The sequence below is a fragment of the Phasianus colchicus genome, chromosome 2 (genome assembly GCF_987193195.1).
Source record: "Phasianus colchicus chromosome 2, bPhaCol1.hap1.1, whole genome shotgun sequence".
NCBI classification, from domain to species: domain Eukaryota; kingdom Metazoa; phylum Chordata; class Aves; order Galliformes; family Phasianidae; genus Phasianus; species Phasianus colchicus.
Genome location: NC_143437.1, coordinates 45,249,032 through 45,256,129, shown reverse-complemented (window position 1 = coordinate 45,256,129; position 7,098 = coordinate 45,249,032).

Here is a 7,098-nt window from a genome sequence, read left to right as displayed (position 1 = left end):
TTCAGTGAGATCATACTGGCACCCCTGAGCATCTGTAGGACTGGTTGCCTTCTTGAATGAACAGCTTGTGAGATACCTGAGCTTCTGAAGTGATCAGCCATGGGAAACCCCAGCCAACTTACATCTAAGGGAGCGAGCAGAATGCGATCATTGGCACGAGTGTACCATAAATCCAGCATGGAGTTACTGTGGGGCTGGAGTGGGTCTGCTCTTGAGGTATGAGGAACTGGATAGCTGCAGTTGGGAGAGCTCCCAGTGGAAGACCCCCTTTCAGTAAGTGGAGCAGAGGTGCCAAGTCATGCACATTAGTTAAGTGACTGCAGAAGTTCAGCCTCTAAGTCACATAATGATAAAAACAAGGACAAATTGCAGGAAACAGACAAAAGATGAGCCACAAACTCTAATGTGGCAGCAGCAATGTGTATAGGAGCAGTGTCTGTGTAGGGAGGATCCTGTGCTGTTGAGCTGGTGATGAACAGAGAGCTTTCCCTGGCTAATAGTGTGAACAGTACATCTCTCTGGACCCATGGTGGTTTCCCCAAGCTGAGGTGGTGGAACCAGCAGCACAGACAGTTTTGCAGTGCACAGGCTGTTCTGCAGAAAAGTATCTTAGACTGAATGACCTCATAAAATGCATGTTGTCACAGTCCTATTGAGCAAGACATCCATTTAATGGAGGATTCCAATGACTTCTCAGTTATAGGGCTGCTCCCATGGGGATGACACATAAGAGTAAATGGACTGTGACTGTACCAGGAAATTCAGAGCCTCAGTTTCATTTTTATGAGTCCCTGAGAGTGGAAGTTGCTGGCAGGACAGCGAGTTATATCTGTGGGGAGCATCCAGCTTATCAACTATTCACAGTGATAAAGTATGTGCTTTTTCAGGCTTTTTCAGACCAGGTCATAGCTACATTGCAGCAATGTCAATATTTAACTGCACCTGATCCTTGAATGCAGCAGAAGATGCTGGGATCTCAACTTTTCTACCTGATCTCTGGGTAAGTCTTTACTGTGACCTGCAGCAGAATTGAACACTCCAATAATGCCAGCACTAGTTCCCAGCTTGCACAGTACATAACGCTGACATTAATTGCCTTTGAGTAAACACGTGCTTCTGTTGAATTAGTGCACATGATATAGGGTGTATGCCAGATTTCTGCTTTTACATGGGTCTCATTGCCAGCCCCAGGATGACAGGTGATACCCAAGCCAGTAGACCATGAGGAACTTCACCAGAAAGTCTCTTCAGTACTTTCTGGACAAACCATGCAAGTTTATACACGTGGTTTAAGTCATTGAGAAATGTTTTCTTGAGTTCTGCAGACACAAGAGGAATAGCGGATAGAAATACATCTGTCAAGGAACATGCCAGGCAGGAGACAGCATCTTCTTCAATGAAAATGGACAGAGTAGGATATGCAAACCTCAGCACAATTGTCCCTCCATGCTGGTTCTCTGTAGGGCTGAACCATGCTATCATGAAGCCACAAAACTGAACCCAGCTCAAATCAAGTATGACAGCTACCCAGTGGGGAAAAATACATTTCAGCATCCTGAACTCTGATTTTACATAGACCATCCTGTAAGACTTGTATATGCTCTTATTTACAGGTGACAACTGTTAAGTCGGATGATAACACACAAGAACATTGTTTAAACTTCTGTTTTACTGTGGTTATCTTGGGGTTTCCAGTTACAGAGAATTCAGTAGAAAAACAGTTTCCTGTGCTGTACCCAGAACACTGTGGTGGCATCTGGTGATGCAAACTCCCATTCTCATAGCTCCCTGTAAGCTCAGAGTGTGCTGTGGTGAAGGTTTTGTGGTCCATTCCTGTTCAGCCTCTTTTTCTCCTTGCTTCTGAGGTCACGGCGCCTGTGTGTCTTGTTCCCATTTGAGTTTGGTGCCATGTATTGTTGCTTCTTCTTCCAGCACTGCCTTATAATCATTTTTTTCTAGCCAGTGACCTTTGCCTCAGACCTCATCTTGCATCAGGACTCCACATGCAGGCCATTACCCCAGCTGCCCCTTGGGAGAGGCCTGTGCCATCTCACCGGGCCAGCTGTGACTGCAGCTATTAGCTCAGCATCCCTGAACCCTCAGTCTAAGGCTTGCACACACACACAGCATTCCTCTGGGAAAGGTGAGCCGTGCAGAGGAAGCAGGCTGCTGCCCACCTACCTCCACCAGGTGAGCTCAGACACTGTGTCACAGGCTGTGCAGCAGCAGACAGGGAGGTGCTGAATGCTTTCTGGGACGGCAGCTCCCCTGACACAGACCAGTTGTTTTTCCCACCATCCTCATCTCCTCACAGACTGTCCCATTTGAGCCTAACCTGCCGTCCCCGGTTCTGCTGGTTTTTGCAGTTATTTGGTATCTGTGGTATGGTAGCCTCTGTGTTTTGTGCCTGGGTCAGCAACTCCTTTGAGCTGCTATCTGCCTGCTGAAATACTAGCAGCTATGTGGGCCCAGCATGGATTGGTGCTGTGTGCAGCTGGGTGTTTGGAAGTTGAGTTGTTAGGATGGTGCCAGAAGCTATGCTGCTGATGCTTATGTGGAGATGACATGGCAACACTGCTGTTTTATGTATTAAACAAAACCAAAGTTGACCTCTTCTACTTCACTTCAGCTACGGGAAGAAAAAATAGCGTATGAACTAAAAATACTGTATGAAATAATCCTCTAAATAATCTTTTAATGAAGCTCATCTCTGGATGAGCCTCTAAAATCTCAGTTTCAAGGATCTGACAGTTAATCCAGTAAAAGCTTGTTTGCTGAAGCTGGTCCATGCTGTCTCTTCAGTTTAGAGCAGAGGCACAAATAGGTGGGGCCAAGAATGCCAGCTGCCCCACAGAGCTTGTAGGCATCTCTCCAGGGACACAGCAGCTATTGGTGCTGCCTCATAGGGGTCCCCTTCCTGCTTCCCAGCACGGAGCTGGGCTACCTACCACCCCTTGTTTGGACTTGGTGGTTTCCCGTATCACTTCGTTGCCCCAGACTCACAGTGCATTGTTTTGTCTGGTCCAGGTCCCAAAGACACAGGTGACAGACTTTGCACCCAGTCACTGCAGGGGTTGTTTCGCAGGAAAATGGATGTGAACGCTGCAACTTTTGAGAAATACTAGGCTTGAACTGGCCTTTGTTTCAGCTCATCTGCTTGCTCAGAATTTCAGGATCTCAAATCAATATAAGCTGTTCCCTTTCTGCCTTGATTTTCAAATGTTTGTTGAATCAGTCCAGCTGTGGGTCTTCACATCATCTATTTACATATTTGTGCTTTTTTTTTTTTAATTATTCTTAAATACGCTCAGAAACATTAACCAAAGAAGGTGAAATATAATAATTCAGTGCAGTAAGTGTAATGACATTTCAAAGCAAATAAGCCTTAAAACAACTGAAAGTAATTAAAATAACCTGTGGTAGGTTCATACGTACAAAAAATGCCAATTTTGAATAATGTGCTAGGTGATGGAGCATGAACAGTGATGGTGTATGCCCAGTTAAGCAGCCAGATGGAAGTGGATTTGTCCTTCCTATTAATGAAGCATGCTCATCAAATAGAAGGTAAGAACCCAGACATACAGGATTCCTTCTGGTTTGTATTGTGAAGTGAGAACAAAGGACACAGTGTTATAGCAGAGATAAACTACAAAAGCAGCCAACTATAAATAGACTGTTAGCGCTGTGAGCTTCCAAAAACAACAAGATGGAGATTAGAGGAAGGCGTTGAAGAATTAAGGGTTCACATCCAAAAAACCAACAACCAAATGCAAAAAAAAAAAAAAAAAAAAGCCACCACAAACAAAACTGATCTAATTTCCAGGCAGGAGTTGAGGCAAGTATAGCCCAAGAGAGAAGGCAAGTAGTAATTCACAGCTGCCCGATAACAGTGGTACTTTTTTTTTTTTGGAGGTTTTCATTCTTATCTCTAGAAATATCCTTGCTTGTTGCACTGTATGAAGTAACCCTTGTTTAACTCAGGCTTCCTTATTTTGTGACTGAAAAAACCATTTAAAGTTATTAGCAAGGTTCTGCCAAGCATACTCTGGAATTACAGCATACTTACTTGAAGAGGGAGATAGTGCAGCTCCTCTACTGGTCTCCAGTGCTTAGAGAGATGCAGGCGTTTGCTGTTTCCTGAGTAGCATTAAAGTCAGTGAGGCACAAACCCTCCCTATCAGAGGGGTATCTGAATACCTAGAACCTCATGCTCTCCAGAAGATGACAGGTGCAGCGTACAGCTGTTGTGGTGCAGCCAGCCATCCAGGCCTTGGTACCTGAACTCCCACTCTCTGCACTGAGGCAGCAGAATGTGAGGATGGTCTTTGGCTGTAAGGTAGAGGATGTTTTCCTGCTTTGCTCTAACCTTTTTGCTTATACATGCTCAAAATAAATATAAATATGGTCCATAAACATGGGCTGTCTCAGTTGTGATCACTGCTCTCTCCCTCTCTTGTGTGTGCGTCTTTGTTCCTCTTTTACTTTTCCCTTCATGCTTTGTTTTTTCTTTCTCACTTGGATTTTCCCATTTCTCCCTGTGTCCCTATCTTTCTCTGCTATTTCAGCTGCTGTGCTAGTGATGAGTACAGATCCCCCTTGTTGTTGTGCTCTATAATTCCTAGAACTACATTTATGTCTATTTGTTCTTGGAACCAGATAGTAAAAATAGTCTAACAGCCATGGAAATAGTGAGGGAGATGTACATTGCTTTCATGGATTGCCAAAAGGTGGAAACCCCGTTGCTTGATATTGACTTTTCCCATGTCTCAAAGCTAGCCTGCAGCTAACTAAGTTGATCTTGGAGGCCTGGGAAAGGACATGCTCCACTGAGTAGAGTTGCACCTCTTGGAAAGAGAGAGAAAATCTGAAAGAAAAATATTTGAGAGAGAAAAGATAGAAGTGGGTAGTGAGGAAAAAGAAAGCTTGATAAAATGTAAGGAAAAAAAACCCCAAAAAAACCCCAAACCAGACAAAAGAGCTGTCAGAGAAAATGCTGCATGTAAGCTAGTATCCTGACTTGGAATGTGATTGTACACGTGTAGGAGAGGGGGACGTAAACTTCTATAACTGCCCCCCAAAGGAGATCTCACTCTGATCTCAAGGAATCCACTATTTTATCTCCAGGATTGAAGTCTTGTATTTTTTCCATCCTGGTTTCTTAATGAGATGTATGAGCAAGATGTTACCAAGAGCTCTATGAACATGCAGTATTTATGGGGCTGTAGTTAAGGTTCTTCACTTCAGCATGGAAGAGCAATGATTTCAGCACAGAACCTCTGCAGCTGGCTCTCAGAGGTGGGGGTGAAGTGACTGGAGAGAAATTAAGAAGGGTCCTGTGATCTTCTGCTTTGAACTGAGCTTTGCCACTAAGATATTCTCATTGTAATATGAGCTACTGCTACTGAGTTCGTCACCATGGACTCTGCTGTGAAGTCACCAGGTAATGGAGGTACAGACAATCCCCAAATGCTGCAGTCTGCTGCAGCAGAAGGGCTGCCCCTTTTCCTGGCATGGAGGGCTGAAGAAAAGATTGGTGTGGGCAGTCTTCTTGCCTTAGAATGGGGTGATACTGATGGATTTACACTTCTGTTGCTTTGGGCTACCTCATCTATAGCAGATTTGTATGGGAGACAAACATTTGGGAGTATGAAGCAGCATCATGAAGTTGCATAATGAGCAGGGTGGATGATGGTTGCCTGAACTCATTCCAAGGCCCTCTTTTATTTGGCATGTCTATAGGACGTATTTTTCTGTATAATTTAATCACAGAAACAATGCTATAATCTGTGATTGTGTCCTAAGGTGTCTGCATATTCAATGATGTCACTGCTATATTGCTTACATTGTCCCAGAGCATATCAAGGTTTTTAAGTTTCTCTGAAGCACTGGTTAGTTATCGGTGGTGTTATACTAAAACTGGAACTTTCTAGGATTTGACCAGAGTAAGTATTGATCCAAGTCCTTTATGGTGTCACCCAGGCATGTATAAGTAGTATTCTAGAGCCATAAGTAGGCAGGGTGTGTATGTCTTCTCCTCTAGACTACATAGTTTTCATTCTGTTTCTGAAATAGCTGTGACATTTAGGGATCTAAAGACAGCTCCAAACAAAGATGCTTGTGTTTGTAATTTAGCTGTACTTCCATATCTCTTTCTCCTCTGCTCCCCTTTCATCACTGCTTCTGCCTTTGCTCTTTCCCTGGCTTGCTGCCCTCCCACCTTCCCCCTCCCTCTTTTTTTGTTCACTATTCCACATCTATTTTTTCTGCTTCTATCATCTTCACCAGTCAACATCTTCCTCGGCTATGTATTTCCTTGCATATCTCTCAGTATTAAAGAGCACTGTTTATTTTATTATATGCAGAGGACAAAATGCTTGAAATGCTAATTTGACTCCAAGACTGTCCACAAAGAAGAGTTGAAGGCATTCTCTAAAGAGGGTACGCTTGCAGGCTTTATATACAAACCCATCATCTTCTTGACCTCAAATATGTTCAGCTCTTCCAGTTCATGAAGTTGAAGTTCCAGGAAAGCCTTGGAAAAAATGGGAATTGCTTTATTTGTAGAGTAACGTCAATGCTCATTCTCATGAATCTCTCACTGGGATGTTTTAGATTTCTTTCACAAACTGGAGCCTTGCAGCACATTGATATGATATGGTGGCAAATACTGATAATTCACTTTTGGACCAAGGAATGAAAACAAGTGTGAATGCTATGGAGCTCAGGTCACCTTGACATCGTCTATTCCAGACAATTGAATTAACTTTACTGAATGAATCATTATGCCTATGACCAACAATTACAGTGAGTAATATCAGGAACTTTCCCGGATTTCTGCTGCTGGGACTTAGAGCTGATCTCTCCCAACTGCTAGGTTTTCTTTCAGATTCTGGTGCACATGCTGTTCACAGTAGGAGCACAATGGATGAGATCAATGAAATTTTGTCAACCAGCTACTAGATCATGCTTACTTTAGGAAGAGAAAGTAGCTCCTGAGGAAATGCTCAAATATTGCTCAAATATCACATCAGACAAGCCTGCTCTAGTTCCATTGAATAACTTAGAGGTGGAAATGGATGGCTTCTTAAACAGGTGAAA